Below are 23,836 nucleotides of genomic sequence, written 5' to 3' on the forward strand. Positions count from 1 at the left end.
TGTAGATTTTCATTAAGTGCACCATGTCCACACAATGACAAAATTGTCTCACAACACACTTCTCAGAACCCATCCCCATTGTTAAGCCATAAGTGATTATACTAAATTTTGACACAGGACTATACCAACGGTATGAATATCAGGAAATGGCGGTCAATGGAGGCCTCTTGAATGTTGGCTAGAATTGATGTCTCTTTGACTTTTGACAAGATGATTGTACCTCATATGGTCATTCATTCCATCTCTGAACAGTTAAAACTGTTATCCCCCAAATTACTACCTTCGTAAAAGCTGAGGGGACAGAAACAAGTACAGTTTATTTGATTTTGATAGCTTTTATATCTGTGTGTGTATGTATATGTAAACACACAGGAGATATATATATATATATATATATATGTGTGTGTGTGTGTGTATACATATACACACACATATATATATATCCAGTATATATATACATGTATATACATGGATATATATATGTGTGTATATATGCTATTGGAATATGAAAGTTCAAATTTACTTGTTATTTGCAATTTTTGAACTCTTATAAAGAAACAAACACAGCCCTTTCAAATACTGCTATTCTATAGTATGGTTACTATAGAAATCCCTCCAGGGAATTAAAAAAATGAAAATGAAGGAGAAAGAGAGGTGTGAATGCCACAGACAAGAGGAAATGCTAATTTGATGCTGAAGTAGACGTCAGCATAATAATTTAGCCCATTGCTCTTGCCACAGTCTTCTCTCCTCATAGGACCAGCCTGACTTTTGATTTTCTAGTTCTAATATTAAGTAAGGGTTGTGGTCAGAGCTGTTCTCATGTCCTGTGGCTACCAGTTCACTTACATAATTTGCACCAAAATGGGGCAATGTTTTTTTTATTTCTATGAGAATTTTTGAGATATTAAATTTTAAAACTATTATTTTGAGAAGGAGTAACTATTAAACTTGAAAGACTCCAAAAAAGATGTATTCTTATATTTCAAAAGTAATACATTTCATAAGTTTGCTCTTCGCCAGAAAATATAAGAATTAGTGGTTTAAAGCAACGTATTTAATACATTTTAAGTTGTTCCAATGTCTATTTTAAGAAATGACACACTACAGAGGGTATCAGTGAAGAATAAGATCCATGATATAATAATGATTTTAAAGGGGTTCTGGCATTCAAGGTTGTATTAATGGTAGAGTTTGGATCTTAAATGTCCCTGAAAGTCCCATATGCTAAAGGCTTAGTCACAAACATGTGACACTAACTGGGACGTAGTGGGACTTTTAGGAGGTGAGAGCAAGTGGAAGAGGTTAGGTCATTGGGATCATGTCTATGAAAGCCCTGATTCATTCCTTCCTCTCTCTCTCTCTCTCTCTCTCTCTCTCTCTCTCTCTCTCTCTCTCTCTTCCCAGTCACCAGGAGGTAGAGGGCTCCTCTGTCACACACTACCATCACGATGAGCTGTGGCGGCCACAGGCCCAAAGCAATATGGTCAAGCAACAAGCAACAGTGGACTGAAACCTCTAAAACCATGAACCAAAATAAGCCTTTCCTTCTTAAATTGTTTATCTTAGATATTTTGTCACAGTGACCAGAAGCTAACACAGTTATATATAATTCTTTTTCTTGCTTAGTGATGATGAGGAGTTCTTTGGAGATAAGTTGAGTAAGTTGTTTTAGTAATGCCTAAAACATATATGTCCAATTGATGCATTACTAAAAATTGGCAAATCAGAGTCGTCTTGGTACAAATTAATGGTGTTAAATCAAATGATCCTTTTCAAAAGATAAATAAATCCATTGCTATTTATTGAATTTCTGCAAATTGCAGTAAGATATCATAGAAAGTGTATCCAAGTAATTCTAGCCTGACCTTTCCACGTGTCTATTTAATTTTTGCATAATATTGGTTATCATGTTGGCTCCCTGAATGTAGAAATAATTTCTCTTTGGGAAACACACTGACAGTATCATTCATATTCTAATTTTATTTTTGGCCAGAAATAAAAGCTTTTTGAAAGGAACATTAAAAGAATCTATGATTAATGTTGTAGTGATGAAGAAAAATAACAAATGATAAGTCTAGTTATTGAACATTATAGACATGACAAGTTGAGTACATTTATCCAGAAAATACTACACCTTACCACCAGCACAAGGTGCAAAACTTGACTTCTCATGTAACTTTAACCTGAAATCATTTATAATGTCTTCTTCCTAGCTTTTATATGTCAGGCTCATGTACGAATACGTAACCACAAATTCTACTATTATGTAAGTTATAATGCACCAAAAAAATGAAATGCCTTCCTTACTGTTTCATTTTATCAATCCCAATCATTAAAATACAAATAGGTAAGATAGGATCCTTCACATTTTATAGTAACTCCATTTTAATCACTCACAAGCTCTGTGTTAAAATTTAGCATTTGACTCTTTCAGAAAAAAAAAATGGTTCAAGTTTCACTCACTGAGGAACCAGATCTCTCTCAGAGAAAATCACCTCCCAAATAGGACACACTGCAAAATTGTTCAAAGTGTCATGACTGAATGACTAACATCAGCAGACCATTAACATGTGTGCCTCTTGTGTAGAACTTTTGGCAATGGCATTATTTCATTTTGTCCTTCTTCATCACTGTCACCTACTTCAAGTAAAATGCAAAGCAAGTCCTTACTTTGCTCTTCCCTTGAGGACAACTCACTCTTCTGCAGAAACCTTTCTCCTTCCAACTCGTCCCATCAAGCCTATCCCTAGGTCTAAAATGGTAACCAGTAGGAGTACATAACATTTGGTGAAGATAATTTAATGATCTATTCAATTAAAGCCAGCCTTAGCAAAAGTGAGCTAAGCAACTCAGTGAGACCCTAAAAGTAAAACACAAAATAGGGCTAGAGCTGTGGCTCAGTGGTTGAGTGCCCCTGAGTTCAATCCCCAGTATGGAATAAATAAACAAACAAACAAACAAATAAATAAGCATGTTTAAGAAACTACACAACAGAAAGAAAATCTCTACTTTTCCTTTATAATAAAAGAAATGTCTTTTAGATAACTTATTTTGCTAGAAAATAGAATCTCCTAATTCTGCCTCCTACTTATCCCCAAATTAAGCTTCCAATTTCTCTAATATCTGTTGTATGGCTATAACGGTCAGGATGAATTTTAATTTAGTAATCAGATAATTTCTTGTAAGCTTACTTTCCCAAAGTAAAGATGCAAGAACAATTTTCTAAGGAACAACTGTTAGGCAAGTTGTGTAGGTGTGTCTCCATTGCTGTTCTCAGATGTTGACTTGGACCTTAAATAGTTTTCATGATGAATAATATTCCTTATTCACCATGTCTTTTTATTGTTTGATCCCATCACGCTAACATTTAGCAAGTAACTGTTCTCATAAGGGAATTTTCCATTCCTTGTGGATTGCATTCCAAAGCTTATACACGGAATTTCAAAGCAGGCTTTCCTCCTGTCCTGTTCCAGAAGGTACCAAAACCAGTCAACTCAGAATCCCATCTACAAACTGGGAGCATTCTTGATTTAGAAAGTGACATGAGATCCTTGTGTATCAGGAATGCATTTTTGTTTTTTGGGGGGTTGTTTGTTGTTGTTTTGAGCAGATTTCTCCAAGCAGGTTGTACATTAGATTCATTTGGGAAGATTTTACAAAGAATCTGAAGCTCAGACTCGATCCCTAGAGATCCTGATTTCATTGGTGTAGAATGAGGTCCAGGGAACAATATTTTCAAAGCTCCACAAGTTTTTCTAATGCACAGCTATGAATAAAACTTCCAGTAAGGACAATGTTTACAAATACTTTACTTTGGGGTTCTTGCCTATTATATTGCTATATACCTTTACCCATACAAATTGGCAGGAATAGAGCAATTTAGATAACATGTCATCTGTCTGGTATCCTTTAGGAATAATTATTATGAATGAAAAAAATTCTCCAGATAAAAGAAATTTAGTCTGTCAATGCTCAGATATAAAATATATTACCAACTTTGTTGGAAATCTTTCTAATAAATATTACATAAGTCTGTATCTTAAAGAAAGTACAGTTGTTCCTATGTATCATAGGTGGATTTGTTTTCAGGACCATCACAGATAACCAAAATCCATGAACACTCAAGTCCTTTTTAGAAAATGGTTTAATATTTGCTTATTATTGGTGTATAACCTCTTCTAGGCTTTAAGTCATCTCTGGATTACTTAAAATATCTACTACAAGGTACATGTTATATAAATAGTACTATAATTATTTAGTGAATGATGACAAAAATAAACTCTGTATATGCTCAGTAGAAATGCATTTTTTCCCAAATAGTCTAAGTCCATGGTTAGTTGAACATAGAAATGCAAAAGACAAATATATATACTAAGCAAAATGTAATATTTTGATGTTTCAATATGATCATCATCAACATCTATGAGCACATTATCTTCTTCTTTTTTATATTTAGGTACTTCCACTAAGTAATATCATAGTTCTAAAAGTTTTTGGAGGCAATAAATCTTCTGTCACAATTATTACTTCTTCTACTTTTAAATGATGTCATTCACCTAGTCCTTTTTGCTTTTGCCCTTCCTGCTTCTAATTTAATGATGTCGAAATTGATTACACTGAAATGACTTAATATAACTTGAGAAGAATTTAAGCTTTAAAAAACCCAGGAAATCATGCTTCTTATAGCAAGTACCTTTGATGACGCATACAATTTATGTTTGGTGGGGTATGCTGTGAGAACACACAGATAAATGTTGTCCAAAAATATATATACTGTGGTCAATTTTCCACTGATAATTCTTTATTAATTTTCTTCTTCTTTCATGACTATATTAAGGATCATTTTAAATTGGTAGAAATTTTATTGCAAATGAAGTGAAATATTCTTATATTAAAAATCTAGATTATTTACAAAAAGAGCCTTTTTTCTGTACATGAGAGACTGCTAGAAGTTCCATACTGTGAGGAATGTCTGCATATATGAGCTGAAGAAACTTTTTCCCTTCTAAACTCATACTAATCCTAACTAATAGTACCTCTAGGTAGCAAAGGCCCAGGAGGCTGTCCAGTTTGCAATTCAATTGCAGCTGACAGGAAATTGATCCAAAAAAGAGAAATAGCCAGAAATGTAAAGTCAAGAGATAATGTGAATTCCAGAGACAACCTTTTATAAATGAGAGTAATGCAGTATTCTTCTGACTAGAGGTACCAGAGGTGGTGAGAAAAGTGATATTAGATGCAGTTATCAAATCTGTAGTCTATGTTTATGAAGCATATTTTGCTTATATTTCATATGCTATGATTTCTAATTATGATTTCATTACAAACTAGAGTGTTTTTTTTCTTTTTTTCCTTCCCTCCTTCCTTCTCTTTCTTTCAGCAGATTTCTCCAAACTTGTTGCACATTAGAATCACAGAATAATTTGGGGTGATTTTACAAAAAACTCAAGCCCAGATTCCATCCCTAGAGATCCTGATTTAATAGGCCTGAAATGAAGTCTGGGACCAATAATATTCATCTTTGGCTGTGCCTTATTTTTTCCTTTATTCATTCATTAGTGGATGTACAAACGAATTCTTTCTACTTTTTTGGCAATTATGAATAATGCTGCAATAAACATAAGAGCATAAGTTTTGCATGGACACATGTCTCCATTTCTCTTGGGTATATTTCGTGGAGTTATTGGGTAATGCAGTGTTTAACATTTGAAGAACTGCCAGATTATTTTCCAATGCAGCTACACTATTTTACATTCCCATCAGCAGCTTATGAAAATTGAGATTTCTTCATATCCCCCCCAACCCCTGCGAAATTTGTGATCATGTGCTGTTTATTTACCAAACATCCTAATTAAAAGGAACAGTATCTGAGGTGGGTTCACTTATTTGTACTCCTTGAGAACTAATGATGTGGAGATCATTTCATATGCATATTGGCTATTTGATCCAAATAAGAGAAATAGCCAGAAATGTAAACCTTCCTTGGAGAAGCTCTTTCTCCAGTTTTCAATTGAGTAAACTTTTAATTTTTTTTAATTTGTTTTAATTAGTTATACATGAGAGTGCATTTATGCACTTTGATATATCATACATAGATGGGATATAATTTCTCATTTTCTGAGTGTACATGTTGTAAAATCACATTGGTCATGCGGTCATATATATAATATATACATAAAGTAATAATGTCTGTTTCATTCTATCTTCTTATCCCCACATCCCTTCCCCTTCCCTCACTTCACTTTCCTCTACCTAATCTAAGGTAATGCTGTTTTTCTCTAGTGTTTCCCCATTGTAAATTAGCATCCACATATTAGAGAGAACATTTGGCCTTTGGTTTTTGGGGATTGGTTTATTTTGCTTAGAATGATATTCCCCAGCTACAACCATTTATTGGCAAATACTATGATTTCATTATTCTTTAAAGCTGGGTAATACTCCATTGAATATATACACCACATCATTTTTAATCCATTCATCTACTGAAGGACACCTAGGTTGGTTGCATAGTTTAGCATTGTGAATTGAGTTGCTATAAACATCGACGTGGCTGCATCACTGTAGTATAGTGATTTTAAGTCCTTTAGGTATAACCCCAGGAGTGGGATAGCTGGTTCAAATGGGAGTTTCATTCCAAGTTTTCTGAGGAATCTCCAAACTGCTTTTCGTAGTGGTTGTATCAATTTGCAGTCTCACCAGCAATGTATGAGTGTGTATTTTTCCCTGCACCCTCGCCAACACTTATTATTGCCTGTATTCTTGATGATTGCCATTCTGACTGGAGTGAGATAAAATCTTAGTGTAGCTTTGATTTGCATTTCTCTAATTACTAGAGATGTTGAATACTTTTTCATATTTTTGTTGATGGATTTTATTTATTCTTCCATGAAGTGTCTGTTCAATTCCTTAGCCAATTTGATGACTAGATTATTTGTTTTGTTTTGTTTTTAAGTTTTTTGAGTTCTTTATATATCTCAGAGATTGAAGATTTATTGGAGATGCATGTGGTAAAGAATTTCTCCCAATCTGTAGGCTCTCTCCTACATTATTGATTGTTTCCCGTGCTGAGAAGAACCTTTTCAATTTGAATGCATCCCATTTATTCTTAATTTTACTTCTTGCACTTTAGGGGTCTTGTTAAGAAAGTCAGATGCTAGGCCGACATGGTAAAGATTTGGGTCTACTTGCACAGGTTCTCTATTCTAGTGCCTAAGTGTTTGATCCACTTTGAGTTGATTTTTGTGCAGGATGAGAGATAGAGGCTTAATTTCATTTTGCTACATATAGATTTCCAGTTTTGCCAGCACCATTTGTTGAATAGTCTATCTTTTCTCCAGTGAATGTTTTTGGTACCTTTGTCTAGTATGAGATAACTGTATTTGTATGGTTTTGTCTTTGTGTCTTCTATTCTGTATAACCGAGTTCTTTTATGTATTCTAGGTACAAGCCCCATATCATAAACATAATTTGCAATATTTTCTCCTATTTTGTGGGATTTCCCCCCCCCACTTAATTGTGGGTATCCATTGAAGCACAAACATTTTTAATTTTGATTCAAATCTGATTTACCTGTATGGGGTGCTGTTCTAATTTTTGGTGTCATATCTAAGAATTCTTTGTTAAATCCATTGTCATGAGGAATTATTCTTCTGTTTTTTTTTCCAGGAATTTTATAATTTTAGCTCTTATGATCTCTTTATTTTTTAAAAAATCTATTTTAATTTTTCTACACTGTACAATAAGGTCTATCTTCATTCGATTTGTTGGAGTCCAATTTTTCATAGTATTTTCTCATAACTTTTTTATTTCTTACATTGTAAATTGTGCTTAATAATAATGAGATTATCAAAACAAATTTTAAAATATTCTACTTTCCTTTATTTTCCATTCAGGCCTCTGGTTCTGATTATGGCTCCAGTATCTTCAACTAGTATTCTACTGTCCTGTCTGCTCTCTCCACAGTGTGGCTGACTCTGACCATCTTGTTACTCCAAGAACTCTCCTATTTATTCCCTGGGTTTTCCTTCCTTCCAAGAATATTCTATCCTCACAGATCCACGTGGTGAATTTAATCCCTTCCTCTAAGCTTCGGCTCAGATACTACCTTCTCAAGCAGGTCTACATGTATTAAAAAATCCTATTTAAATCTACAACCTGCTCTTATTCTCTCCTGACCCTTGGTCCATTTGATCTTTTTACTCTGATATAATTATTATTATTATTGCATTGCACTTACAATGTTCTGATAGAATGTATTTTTTAATTATTATTATGCATCATGTTTGGTTCTTCTTCCCTTGCTAGGATATATAACCTCAGGGAGCAGGGATTTTAGTTCTTTTGAAAAGTTTTCCATATTGAATATTTTAAATGTCCAGTGCAGATCTCTGCTCATTCTCACAAGATATGCTTACTGATCATCTACTAAGTATCAGCCATTGTTGCTGGTCATACTGCTACATGGTGTGTAAAAACGTCAGTGTTCACAATTCTCATTTTCTGAGTAGTGAATATGGAGATCAAGCAATAATCCCCCATAATCCCAGCAGATCAGGAGGGTGAGAAAGGAGGATCACAAATTCAAAGCTGGCCTCAACAACGGCAAGGTGCTAAGCAATTCACTAAGAAGCAGGAAGCTGTCTCTAAATAAAATACAAAATAGGGCTAGGGATGTGGCTCAGTAGTTGAGTGCCCATGAGTTTAAATCCCCAGAACCAAAAATAATAATAATAATAATAATAATAATAATATTATATAGTACATTCTAAAATTGAGAGACATATGGATTCTGGGGAAATTAACAGAACTATGGAAATACAGCAAAGGAAAATGTCTATATTTGGAGATAGAGTTTATTGGTTAGGAAAACTTTTGTTCAAATATCAGAAAACTATTCTTGAAATTTGATATGAAGAGCATATGCTAACCTCCTGTAACCACCAAAGACAAGAGAAAGAATGGAAAAGCAGGAGAATAGGAGTGTCCAACCTGAAAACAGAATAAAGACTAAGTTATGGCTTTTGGCCATCATCTAAGAAAAATGAGAAACTACTGATTTGTTTTTCCTTTTTTTTTTTTTAGTTTGAAGGTTAGAAGCAGTGGAAAGGAATGAGAGATATGATCATAATTATGTTATGGTGAAATTACTTTAACTACAGTAGAGAATTATAATGAACTTTTTTGATTATTTGGAATCTTTTCAGAGTTTCCATTTATGGACAGAAATGAAAATGAATCAAATAATTGCATTTTCCCAAAGCTAAGAGTTTCCCATGGTCAAAGTAAAATATTTCTTACAGTATACTCCTACCAATAGATAATTTTCAAATTTTGTGGTTCTTTTTTTGTTGCATACAAGAAACTTGTGTCATGAATATCTAGTATTCAAATTCTATGGAACATTTTCAAGTGAAGTTAGAATCTTCTGAGCATCTGACTGTATATATATAAGAATGCATAAATATAAATACATATTTAATAGATCAAGGAAACTATAGCTTAAATTTCTAAAGATATGCATAAGTATTAGTTCTGGCCTCTTGATATTTTTCAGCTGCTTTCTATACTTTAATGAATGTAATTTCTAAGTCACACATAAATTTTCTTTGTAACTCAGCTCATGCTGATTTTTGAAAAGGAGAGAAAGTTGAAATAAAATCTTGTCACCAAAACAGTAGGAGTTTTTTTTTTCTCTCCCTGTATAATGGTATTTTGATCATGCTGCATGCAGATGATGTGGAACACTGTGAGAGAGACATGTTCTGATTGGAGACTGTAAACGTTGAATAGCTTCATGACTCAATAAAAATGCCTCAAACTGTTTCTATCAAAGCACTCCTTAAGACATATATAGAATTGTACAATTTTATTAAATTTTAAATTTACTTAGAGAATTCTAGAATTTTTATTTACAACCCAATTTCAAAAATGAAAAATATATGTGTGTGAGCATCAGCATGTGTGTGTGTGTGTGTGTGTGTGTGTGTGTGTGTGTGTATGTATGCCTGTAGGCACTGGCTCAGTGTAATTCCTATTCTGATAATTTTAGGATGTCATGGTTACTGTGAACCCAAGTGTGTCAGTGTATATTTCAAAAGTAAGAATAGTTTGTGTGGGTTTTATGTGGGGGAAGACATATGCCATGTGTTCCATGAAGGACGTCTAGTACATTAGTATATGAGCCATAGAGTAGTTTTTCTACCTTAAAGAGAGCCTGTTTCAAACCATCGTTGTATAAAAAGCATCTTGTAATTGCACTTGCTCTGTCTTTTGGGGGCTATTTGATGCTAAGTATTTTTTGTGAGCTGGATATCACATATTACTGTAACCTAGAAAGTTACTAGAGATACTACTATGGTAGAACTCAGTAGGGGAAGCAGGAAGCTGTCTCCTGCTTTCACTTTGTGTGTCTGGGCTGGCTGAATTTTTTTAATGTAAATTTTTTTAAATTTATATATGACAGCAGAATGCATTACAATTTTTATTACATATATAGAGCATAATTTTTCACATCTCTGGTTGTATACATAGTATATTCACACCAATTCATATCTTCATATATGTACCTTGGATAGTAATGATCATCACATTCCACCATCATTAATTACCCCATGCCCCCTCTGTTTCCCTCCAACCCCTCTGCCCTATCTAGAGTTCATCTATTCCTCCCCTGCTCCCTATTCCACTATGAATCATGGGCTGGTTGAATTTTTATTTACCCAAACATTCTTTTGGGTAAATAAATTAAATTAAATTAAATCCTTTTCTTCATAGAATTTTAGTCCTTGGAAATAGAATGTCTGCCCCCACTCTGCTCTGTTGGGGCTCAGAAGACGATATCTCAAAGCATGGTGCTTAACTGGCTGAGTACTATGAACTAAAGACTCATCTTCAAGGTCGGTCTGACCTCTCTACCCCTCTAGGTTTCTGGATCTTCTCTCTCTCCCAAGGCACAAGAAAGGGCTTTCTTTGATGCTTTTTCATTTGACTGAGGGAAGTTCTTTCAGAAGGAATGCAATTATCTTGACATTCCTCTCCCAATCTCATTAAATAGGGAAGGATAACTCACAGGAATGAAATCTAGAGTTGGTGCTCTGCCCAGTACTCAGGATGATTTTCTTCTAGGCTATTGTCTGCTCATTGAGACCATTCATCTCCCCTAAAAATCTTCAAAAATTGCCTTCATCCTCCAGTTCCTTCTATGAAGAAATATATATGTATTTGGATTTTGGGTATACACTTTCCTGTGATGCCCCCATGCACATAATAAACTTTCCTCTTAATCCGCTCATTGGCAGTTGGCTTCAGCTGACTCAATTACTGAACCTTCTGAGGGCAACTCCCACTTTGCCCCTACAGCTCCCTCTAGCAGCCTTTCCCATTCTCATTCCTATAAACTTACAGTTGAACAGTGCTTTGCTAGGGGAACCTGATAAATGGGAAAGAGATTTTCACTGGACTTCTGGATGTGTTCAAATTGATTTGTCTTTTTGTTATTTCTTTGTTGTTGTGGCTACTGTTGTTGTTGCCGTTGTTTTGCATTTGGGAATGATATTCTCCTGACAAGTTTATACTTTTAAAAATATGGCATAGTAAATGGTTTAAATACGTACATGAAAGTTTATTTTTGCAATGATATAGTCTATTCAAGGACTGATAAGCTACTCTTTAGAATAATATAATCCTCTTAAGGAAACAAGAAAAACTATCTCTCCTACCTAAAATGAACAAAATAATAGTCTTTAACCAGAAATGCAGCTGTAAACGCTAGTACAGTCTGTGTGTTTGCTGGCTCAAATTAGAATCCTGCTGGAAGCAGCTGATGTTTAACATTTTTAATATTAAGAAAGCAGCATTTGCTATTTTCTGGACTAAAGTGAACATTTGTAAAGCAGACAAGCTATTATTTTATATCAAATTGGCTTACATATTATAGGTACTATAAAAATCCTTTATAAAATTGAAGATTGACAAAACTTAAGCATATCATCTCAATATTTTGGTTCTCACTAATTTTTTTGTATTTCACTAGTCACACCAGATAATTTTATTGATGTTATTTCATCTTACTACCCTGAATATTAAAATATACACATGATTGTTTTTTAACAAAAAATTTCACTTATTCATTAAAAAGCATTATATCATACTTGGTCCATTTTCCTTTCAATTTCAATGAATAAAAATAAGTTGTCTTTTCTAGTTTTTAATTTTCCTGTAATGTAATTAAAATTCTTCTGATGTTTTCATGTTTTATTGATTTTGTAAAATATGACCCACTGGTTTGGGTTGCTATTTAGTTTCATCATGAGCTTCACGTTCTTAATGCTGAATGAAATCTTAATATATATTGACTAAGATTTTTTCAAACACATGTAGTCTTGCCAACATTTCCAAGTAAAAATTAATCAAGATATGGTATTAACCAATCTAGCTTCCTTGGCAATTATTTATTCATTCATCAAACTAACAAATATTGATTGAGAAACAATCTTGCCAGGTACTGTTCTTAAGTGTCTGGAATACATCAACAATAAAACAGATAAAATCTCTGCCTTCATGGTCTCATATAAAACAAATGAGGAAACAAAAGCCCAACATGAGTAAATTACTGCTCAAAAGCATAGGGCTAGTATATTTTTAAGGATTCACTTCCTGTCTTCAAATCATCACATACATATTTGATGGTGAAGCTAGGTTTAAGATACCAATCCTTTATATTCTAGACTAAGGATATTCCCACAATTCCACACTGCCACCCCACAACCACCCTACCACTTCACATTGGTTTGTAATGATTTGTGAACAGCAATTTATCAATTGTGTACATAAGAATCTTCTGCACTCTGGTAAAAACAATATAATTTTTAGCATTTGCAGTGATGACTTTCCATTTATAGCTATTGATAGAGGAGGCTCCATGTTTCTTATGTTCCAATTATGAAGTAAGAAAGGATCTTACCTTACACTTTTGAGTCTGACAGTTTTGGACACAAAGACTTGGTATGAAATACTCAGGGATTGATTAACCCTGATAAAGAATTCTCAGAAAATTCGTATCCTATTTTTACTGATTCAGTCTGCTGTAATCTTTCATGATGAGCTTATTTTCTCATTCTTCATGGTCTTAGAGAAAATAGAACTTTCTTTTAAATCTGAAATTATCTTTGGTTATATCTTAGGATATCTTATAAGAAATATATTAATTATGCCTATTAATTTTAGAATAAACTTATCAGCCTAATTTCTTTCAACATTTCATCTTAGATCTTTTGAAATTCCAATGAAATAACATTACTTGAGGGCTCACATTTTTTTAAATACTTTTTAGTTGTTGATAGACATTTATTTTATTTATTTATATGTGGTGCTGACAATTGAAACTGGTGCCCCTCTCACACCAGCAAGTACACTCCTGCTGAGCCCCAGCCCCAGCCCCAAGGACTCACATTTTTATATATCTTTTATGTCAACAATCTGAAAGCAGCTTGTTTTGAGACTTGAAAATTTGGAGAAATGATAGCCTTACGGCTGTATTATTTGTTGTTGTTTATATATTTGTTCTTAAATTTCTTAAAATGTTGCACATCTAGAAAACTTGCACTGAATCTGGTCGTATTTATCATAATTAGCTTTCACTTCTATTCACTAGTTGTTGTTTTATATTGTTTTTCATATCACTAAATAAAGAGAATATAGCATTTTGCTTCAGGAAAAATATTCAGATTCTGTCTGGATACTATGGAGTTTAGTTCACTTCTTAATTTTCTTCAGGATTATACACATTGACACATACATACATATAAAATACAGGTAAATTAAAATACATATATATATATATATATATATTTCCTATATTTATGATTTGGTGTTTTGTAGTAATTTATTTGATTTTCTGAGTGAAACAGGTATAAGAAGTATAGTCTATTTAATGAACTTGAAAAATCATTCTACTTTGTTGTCAGTACTTATTTTGCCAATAAATGTCTAAATTTTTTTTTATTAATAATCCATATGATCAGTATTCCTAATTCCTATGCATATCTATGATAATGTTTTCACCAAAAGAGCAAAAGTGATTCATTTTGTGATGACAAGACAAAGTGATTTGTGAATATAGTTGGGAAAGTTAAGGTACCTGATGGTAACATATGCTGTAACAACTTAGTTCCCAAGAAAGAGAAAATGGTTCCTGTATACAAATCATAAACCAATAATTTTTTGTTGTTGTTACCAGGGATTGAACCTAGGGGTACTTAACTACTGAGGCACATCTCCAGACCTTTTTATTTTTTATTTTTTTAAATTTTGAGTCAGAGTCTTGATAAATTGCTTAGGGCCTCACTAAATTGCTGAAGCTGGCTTTGAACTTATGATCCTCCTGCCTCAGCCTCCCAAGCCACTGAATAAATTAATCTTCAGTAAACTCATCTACATTCAAGTAAAATGAATCCGATAAACATCTGATCCATGTTTAACACTGATAGCATTTCAGTAACTATTTATATGCTTTGATCTACAAAGAACGTTTTGCTATGGAAGCATTTACATATCTCTGTATCTGTTAAGAAAACTTTGCTAAATTTTCATACCTAGACTGTAGAAGCTGCTATCTTTTCTATGATGGCATAACTGGGGATTATCATAGTACAGCATGCTGTACTATGCCCTGGCAGCACAACTCTGACTTCAATTTTAAAAACTAGGGATCTGATCATAGCAAATAATTCCAGGACACATGTCAAAAATTAGCAAACACTGTAATAAACGGTCTGAACTATTTTGTCTCACTCTTGTCATTTTACAACACTTTAACTTCAGAAATAGTAATCAGTCTGTTCCAAGTGTCAACTTCAGCCATATAGGATGGAAAAACTAATTCTGACATTGTGTCATGTGAGAAATGTCAAAATGAAGGGGATAAGCTATAGGAAATATGCTGCAGATTCCACGTTGGTCTACTGTGTACATGGCTGTCAAAAGAAGCTAACGGAATAATAGGCTACAGAACAGAAATCTTGGACACAACAAAGAAAGTAATACTCTCAATACACTCTGTGCAAATCACACCCTGTCTGAAGTATAAGGATGATTCTTGAAAATCATTTTTCAAAAGGAACATCAATGAGTTAAAGTGTTTTCAGAATAAACATTCCTGAAAGCTTGTAATATGAGAGATATAGAAAGTAAGGACATGTATTATGTAAAATGTGAGGGTTATTTGAGTATTTCTATCTTTAAGTATTTTTAAAGACATTATGAGACAGAAAGATTAGATTTATTTTGGGTTCCTGAACTAGTATTATCACTAAAATAAACTAGTTACCCCAGTGGAGAAAGGGCCCTGTGAAATAAATACAAAAATACAACCTGGCTGGGCTTGCCAACCCTGATGAAAATAATTTCATTATGTTTCAGTATACCCAGTCCTTTCTTCAAGAAACTTTTGGTGTAACTTTAAACAGCATAATACAAAATGCTTTCTCGTCAAAAGAGTTGGTAAAGTTTTGAAGAGATCAAGCAGTTTAGATAAAGTATCTTTAGGAACATACTAAACATGATATCGAAGACATAATTAGTAAACAGACTCTGCTGAAGTCATCCACATCCTTAAACTTTATTCAATGAACTAGAATAGTGCTCTTTTAATAAAATGGCTTCTGAGTTTAATTTCAAATAGCATATAGCCTTATCCTAGTTACTGAATAAGTATGATTTGTCTGATGCAAGGAATCTGGGACTCAGTCCTGAAGACAATGAACTAAACAAAGGACAAGGATGAGGTACAAACAGTGATGAGTCTCTCGCCAAAGGAGATACCCAAGGAACATATGGGAGACATTCAAAGCCATGGACTCCGCAGGGCTCAGTGGTGCATTCCTATAACCTCAGCAATTCAGGAGACTGAGGCAGGAGGATCCCGAGTTCAAGGCCAGACTAGGCAACTTAGACAGACCCTTTTTCATAATAAAAAATAAAAAAGATATTGGGAATGTATCTCAGTGGTAAAACACACTTGGGTTCAATTCCCAGTACAAAAAAAAAAAAAAACGAAAGAAAAGAAAAAAGGTATTTCCCAAGGTCATTTCCAAGTAATGATCAAGTGTGGCCAGTCCAGGGAAGTGAAGCCTTTTAGCGTTTTTCCTAGAAAAACTGGGCATAGTAAGCACTTGCTGAATGCAGGTGAGGGTGGAGAGGGTGGGAATGAGAAAAAATAACAGTGGGAAGGGGAACCAGTTAAAACCTAGAACGAATTATCCCACCAGAGATGAATGAGTAAGGAGGCCCTGAGTTTAAGTACCAGGGCTAAATTTTAGTAACAATGAATCTTTGTGCGTTGGGAAAATATAACTTTTAGTAGAAGAGTCTCATAAGACCCTACTGTGACTTTGTACACATTATGGTGGCAGCATTCTCACATGTGATATTGAAGCTGGTCTTTCATAAATCACTAGGCCCAGGTGTCTGACACTTGCCTTACTCTATTTAGTGGTGTACAACTAGGGAGAGGGTATAGATCCTTGGGGATTTGGGATCAATGACCTCGAGGTCTCAGGTGATTCCAATTGTTCACACCATAGGTCCTGGTCAATATTTGGATATCAAAGATCCATAGTATGCATAGTAGAACTAGTTGCTAAAAACCAAGTAGATGAGGGGGAATCCTAGACGTGTTTCCTTCATAATGACATAGAGAGAAAAATTCAGTGCCCTTATTACAAATTCGAAGTGAAGAAGGGCAGTGGAAACCCTCATACTTGGAAAGAACTTTCTATCTACAACCCTAAGAAGAGACTCAAAGAGAGGAGGACGAGTTAAAAGCCAATGTCTATCTCAAGTCAGAACAGGAAGGGAAGTGAACTGAAAAGAAAATGCTGGTGGAGGTGAAAGAAGAGAGTAATTACCTTTGGGGAATGTTCCAACAACTCACAGGGCAGCTCACACAGATGATTCAGGGAAAGGGAAAAATGCACATTCTGATGACTTTTTAGATAGCCTAGGCTGACGTAGCCTGATCCTGGATGGATGGTCAAATGTATTTGAAAAATCAAAATGACATTTTGGCAAATTTGGAACACAGTAACTTTGCATCCGTCGCTGAGGGACACTTCAAAGGACAGAGTCTGGGCCAGAAGCGTTGACAAAAACAGTGTCAGGATCCGGAAGCCAAAAAAGGAAGGATAACTAAATGACTGAGCAAAGCAGTGGTGTGTGGTAGAGGACAGAGGGGCCCAGTTAAGTAGCAGCCAATAAAATCAAAGAGAGGAACACGAAAGCGAGCAAACCCAGCTGAGCCTGCTTGAAAGGAAATAGAACACAGAGGCTGATCCTTCCTGACAAGTGAAAATATGGCCCAAAAGGACCAGTCCTCAAAGCCTGGGCTATTCAAAGCTCAGGGAAGGCAATGATTGGGGTCCCCCAGGGTACAGGCAGCCAAAAGCATAAACAAATGATTCACTTCATTCTGGCATCTGAGAGTCACTCTAAAGCTAAGATGCCTCAGAGGAAGCCACCCTGGGGGACAGAACTGCTGGGCCTCCAGAATTAGAGGACAGCAACTGTGTGGCACAGAAGTAAAACTCCTGGGGTGTACTGCTGAGGATGGGGGGACACAGGGAGAAGCACAGTAGAACTGCTGGGGGTGGAGGGCTCACTCACTTGTTCAAGAAATACTGAGAGTCAGGAATGTGTTACAATGCAAAAGACCTGGAAGGGAACAAGCAGACAGGAAGCCGTGCCTTTAAAGAACTTCTATTCAAGGAAAAGTAATGGAAAATAAGCAAGAGAAATGAGCAAAGTAATTTTATTGGGGAGAATATATTTTTTTTTTCCCGTTTTGCAGGGCTGGGATCAAACCCAGAGATTTGTACATGCTAGGCAAGTGCTCTTCATGGAGCTACCTTGCCAACCCTAGGAAGAATCTTAAAAAAATATAAGCAGAGAAGGATATCAAGGACTGGCTCTGAGAGTTGAACTACAGTGGCGAGGGAAGGAGGACACTTTTAATAAAAATTGAAGAGGTGAACCATATGGAACACTGGAAATCGGTCCCCTATAGACTCATGAGTGGTCCAAGTTCAAGGCCATGAAGATTTGCCTGTTAAGAGAGGGGCACCCTGCTAATAAAGGCAAGGGAGGCAGTCAAAGTCCAGATTTGACCATGAGGTATGTGGAAGAGAGAAACTATTTTACAGACATGAACTCAATGCAAAGGCAAAGAGAGAAACAGAGTCAGATAAGGAGACTAAGGTGACAAACTGACAAATCATAAATTTTGCATAAGGCAGGTAAGATTCAATCTTCACTCTATGAGAAACTGGTACTGTGCATTGGGGATTTTCTCTAAGGAGAAGAGAGGAATGAGGTCACAATTCTTTTTTTTTTTTTCTTGTGTGGTGCTGGGGATTGAACCCAGGGCCTTGTGCATGCAAGGCAAGCGCTCTACCAATTGAGCTATTGCCCCAGCTCACAATTCATCTTTTAATAGGAAATTTCGCCCAAAAGAATTTCAATTAACATGTTATAGACCCCAGGAACTTGGCAAGGATTGCTGAATGCCCTGCATTAGCTTTGTCTTCAGGGTTACTATATGTTCCTTCTTCCAAATGAGCTGAGAGCTCTGCTCTGTGTCTCTTCCATGATTGATAGCTGAAGGGCAGATACATTTACCACCACCATGGATTAATTCAGAGTATATGAATTTGCCTGGGATAATTACTCTAGCCTCGGCACGAAGGGTGTTCCTTGTATTTTTGTAATTTTGTGAGTGGGCCTGGCACTATAAATTTTCATACGTTACATGACTCTTCGGGGGACAAAGACAGACACATACAAATGTTCTAGTGTTAGTCATTTAAATATAGAATGCTCCAGAAGATAGCTTAAAATACATCTGCTTGGTCTCAGTTCATCACCTACCTCAGACTAAGCTAAATAAGAAATGGGGAGGCCAGGAATCTAGCCTTTGGTGTTATTGGAATTTAATTCGCAAAGCAGGCTTCATTTTTAACTTAAATTTCTTTAGGGGAGGGTGAATTAACGATGGAGGGAGGCCCATCTTTTAATTTGGAAGTTCTCTGTAGCTGCTGGTTATTTTGGCCCGTGTTCTCTCATAGGATGCTCATTGTAAAACATCTCAGGCCTTATCGGATGGCATTAAGTACCTGGGTGTAATGTGAAATGAAAAATGGAATAATAGATAAATTTTCAGAGCAGGGTATGAAGTGTTCTTGGAAATGACTAGAACATGATTCTCTTCTGACCTATTTCAGAGCCTTCTGAGGGCAAGCAGCTCACTCTACAAGATATGGAGCAGTTTTGGACAAAAGAAGATGAGGGTAGGTTTTCTTTATGTGGAATTATTATCCATCTCATGGGGGGTCGGTTATGATGATATCCTTCAAAGGGCGGACAATTCTCTCTCTACGTACGCAGCAATTCAGCAATGAGCAGGAATATGTAAGGAAAGTAGGTGACCAAATGGAAGCACTTGTACCAGATCCCTATCCAAGTCTTAATACCTGGCAGTCTTCTAGTGGAAGAATGAGAGGAGTTAGGCGAAGTCAGAAAACCAAAATAGGACGAAAGTAGTGCTGAAAACATGGGCAAAGTTACAAACTGTTACGTACATTCTGTGACTTGCTCCTGTGACCCTGCCCCACATCCATGTTGTGTTTGTCAGCTTTCAATTACTGTGACAAAATGCCTGAGATGCTCAACTTGGAAGAAAGGTTGGTTTTGGCTCACGGTTTCAGTACATGTAAAGCATGGGCCAGAGGAAGGTTGCTCACCTCAAGGCAGCCAGGATGCAGAGAGAGAGAGAAAAAGCAGGGATCAGGGTGGTCCAGATATCCCCTTCAAAGGGCATAACCTCACGAACTTCACATGTTTCCTTTAGGCCCCACCCACTCAAGCTGGCACCGTTTCTCAACAGCAACACCAGCTGGGGACCAAGCTTTTAGTGAAAACCCAGGTGGTCACATCTGATTCCACAGCTGTTGAAACGTTCTTTCCAAGCATGGATGTTATCAATGGAGGTATGTGAATGAAGGGTTAGGAGTGAAGATACTTCCCTCAATGGATCAAAGTAATTAAACTGATTTTTAGTGGCAAGAGGGGGATTTCTATTACCAAACAAGAAGGGGAGTGAGGAAAGAGATTCAAAATTCTTTTAGTAAGTAACATATCTGTCCTGAAACAATGATTTTAAAGTCCTCCTAGTCATTCTGCTCTTAAGAACAATTATATTTATTTCGAAACCTAGCTTTTGCATAATTATGAATAAGAGTTCCTTCTAAACACAAAATATTATAAATGATTCATACACAATGAGTTATATAAAAGTGTTAAAGAGAAATTTTTGCCTTCTTCCAGTTTTTTCTTTGAGGCTCGTTACCTTTGGAAATATATTCTATTAGCCTTAGATTATTCTTTATTTTTTATTTAATTGTTATTTTTTACTTTACAGTCATAGAGATTTGAACCAGGGACGCTCTACCACTGAGCTACATGCCCAGCTCTTAAAAATTTTTTTGTTTGTTTTATTTTGAGACAAGCTCTTGTTAAATTGCCCAGGAAGACTTCAAACTTGTGATTATCCTTCGTTAGCCTCCAGAGTTGTTGGAATTACAGATGTGCACCATCATACCTAGCTCCTTAGGTTGTTCTTATACAACATTCTGTGTTAAAAGGAAATAAACACAGACGTTATGTAGCATACCTGATAGATTGTTCTGTTTTACAACCGTTACAAAAGGAGGCTTTTCAAATATAGTGGTTTGAATTACTTCAGCCACCTAGCATCTCTTTTCTTGCCACCAGAAAGGTGAAGGGTGACCATTTAAAATCTTGCAGAAAATAATTTTTATTAGTTAGCATTTATGTGCTAGTGCTATGTGCACTTTCCAAAGTCAAGGGAGAAGCATGGTATTGGGAGAAGTACTGAAGTTATTAAAAACTACTCAAAGGAGAATATATTCTAAGCAGGCAGCCCAGATTTTGTCTTCAATGTTGCAACTTAATTATGGGTACAATACAGAAAATTGAAACTTAAACTGAACTTTGAATTAGTTGAGATCATATGTAAAACCAAGCCACTGCCATTCCTTCTTGGTTACCAAGGGACAACAGCTGAGTACATTTCTATGCATATGAATGACAATGTGAACTAACTGGCAAGCTGGGAACCACTCTTACCTGCTTCATGATTACTGTTAGGGTCAAGTTCAGTCTGTCTTAAATAATCTTTTGTTTGTTTATAATTCACTAAAGACGGCCAGTGTGAGAAAACATTTGAGATTCCCAAGTCTGAATGTGTGAATTACCAATTAAGATCCAACAAAAGTAAACTAAAGAGAAGGTTAGACACTTGAATTGTCAATCAGTGGATTAATGGTGGATGCCAATCAGTGATTTTGTCTTAACATCACAGAATGAGTATTAAAAGAAGAGAGACACACACAACTATTTCCCAAGAAAACATGAAAAGGAAAAAAAGAACAACACACACACACACACACGTGGTCTATCTTATTATTTCAATCTATGATGCACTTTTTACAGCCCTGACACAAGTTGCCCTGCAGGGAGTGATCACGGTGTTTTTGACTTTTTTTTTTTTAAGATTAATTTCTGTAAGAAAATGAACACTTGAAAATATAAAAAATATTGTTAATATTTTAAAAATCGAAAGCACAGTAAGGAAAGGAATACGAAAATGCCATAATCTGAGTTTTATTTTAATACAGACATTTCTTGTTAGCCCAAGATGCTGGACACTGGGGTACTGATTTGCTGTGTGACAGCATTGAAGACGACATCTGGGCTGCCTGCTCTCAGTCCAGGTTAGGCAGAAAATACAAATGGAAACTGAAATTCAGATGGATTAGATGCCAAGACTCATTAGCCATTAGAAAGGGAGCGGAAGGTCTTTGTACAAGTAAGGACAGAGCTGCTGGCATTTGTCTAGTTTTGCCTAGGGAATGGGTAACCCTGACAGGGCTTGACTTCTTGCCCGTTGTTAAGAATACAGGCATGGTTTTTCAGCATGAGAAACTACTTACTATTCACTTGATAAAACATTCACTTAAGTACACTATTTATAGAAATTTTCACAACCAGATGGCCCAATAATCTATGGAAAATTAGCCTTCCTAATTCCTAACTATATGTATGTGTATATACACATATATATATACACACATATATATACACACACACATACATATAGTTATTTCCCAGAGGTATACATTCCTATTAACATCTTAATGCCTCCAATAGGTTTCAGTTATTACAATAAGGTAGGAACAGTTGTGATCATGAGAAATATGATGATACATAATACTACTAATTTATATTGGGTTTATAGTTAAGGAAACATATGATCTAATAAGGTTCAAGTTCTGTACATACTCAGAAATTGAATGAATGTTGACAATTATAACATGAGATAAATTATGAAGAATTGACCTTGAAGGAAGAACATTATGAAAGTAAAAATATTTAAATTACATAAAAATTAAAATAGGGGAAAGAAAAAATATTTTCTGAAGACTATCTCTAGACTAGCAGTTGCCAAGTTTGGGCTATATATTGGAATGTTTGTGGGTACTGTTTGAAATACATTTGTCAGAGTCTTATACACAGACTCTGATTCAGTAGAAGCCTGACAAATCTTTTAACCAGAATCCCAGCAGTACATAAACATCATTGCTACAGGGATTTCACTGAAAACACTCTAAATAGGTATTTTCAATCTCTTTTCTGTTATTGATGAAGTCAATTTCCAAAGTAGAACAGCTTAAGTAATATGGAATTGCCTTAATTAAGCAGGGTTAGCAATCTTTAAAGCAGTCCAGAATGTTTAGAAAGTGATGTTTATGGAATGTTTATGGAAAACATTCGTCTTTATTATTATTTAATCATATAAGCAAAATATGGGTATTTTTTTGAAAACAGAAATAATTGTACAAGCCAAAATAATTACCCATTATCACAATGTTTAGTACTTGCCACTGCTACCAATATTTCTTTTTTGATGTTTACATGTATATTTAAATCAAATCATTTAACATTTTTTTTGCAATTTTTAAAAATGTAACAAGATATTATGAACATTTTCCATTCCATTACAAGGTCCCTTATAACATTACATTTCATGATTTAACTCTGCCTATCCCAGAATACACTTTATTAATTTTTATTATTTAAAACAATTAGGAAAAATTTTCTATTATGAATATTCCTGTTTGATTATGTCTTTAGGATAAAACCTTTTCCGATATTTTTAAAATTAATATATTTGCAACAATGGGGCTTGGAGGTTAAACATGCACACACACACACACACACACACACACACACATTGTGTTTTCTTGCAGATAAAATTTAGGCCCCATAGAAATTCAAGGACAGCCTTTTCTCTCTGCTAAGAACCAGACATCACAGGAGGGAAAAAGAGTTGGTTGGAAAGATGAGGAGGAATCCTGTGGGACAGGACCAAAGACACTGTGGTAAAGGCTCAGGGCTGCTCTTCTCCCCAGCTTCAAGTAGGACAGAAGAAATAAGATAAGCAGAAAGGAGACAAAAGGAAGGAGGAGGATTCAACCTTGAATGTGAAAGCCTATGCTGAGGTTCTGCAAACCTTTCCTCCCCAAGCCAGTTCTTTCTCCCAGCCTGTCACTCTGCAAGTTCTTCTTCCAGGCCTTCTTAATCCCAAATTTCTGGGAGGTCTCTATATCTGCACTCACAGCCTTAAAGTTATTGAAAATTCACCCACTTATGAAATCTGTCCTGTGCATGTTCATGTTAATTAGCCCATGAACACATACATGTT

The sequence above is a fragment of the Urocitellus parryii genome, chromosome 13, assembly GCF_045843805.1.
Source record: "Urocitellus parryii isolate mUroPar1 chromosome 13, mUroPar1.hap1, whole genome shotgun sequence".
NCBI classification, from domain to species: domain Eukaryota; kingdom Metazoa; phylum Chordata; class Mammalia; order Rodentia; family Sciuridae; genus Urocitellus; species Urocitellus parryii.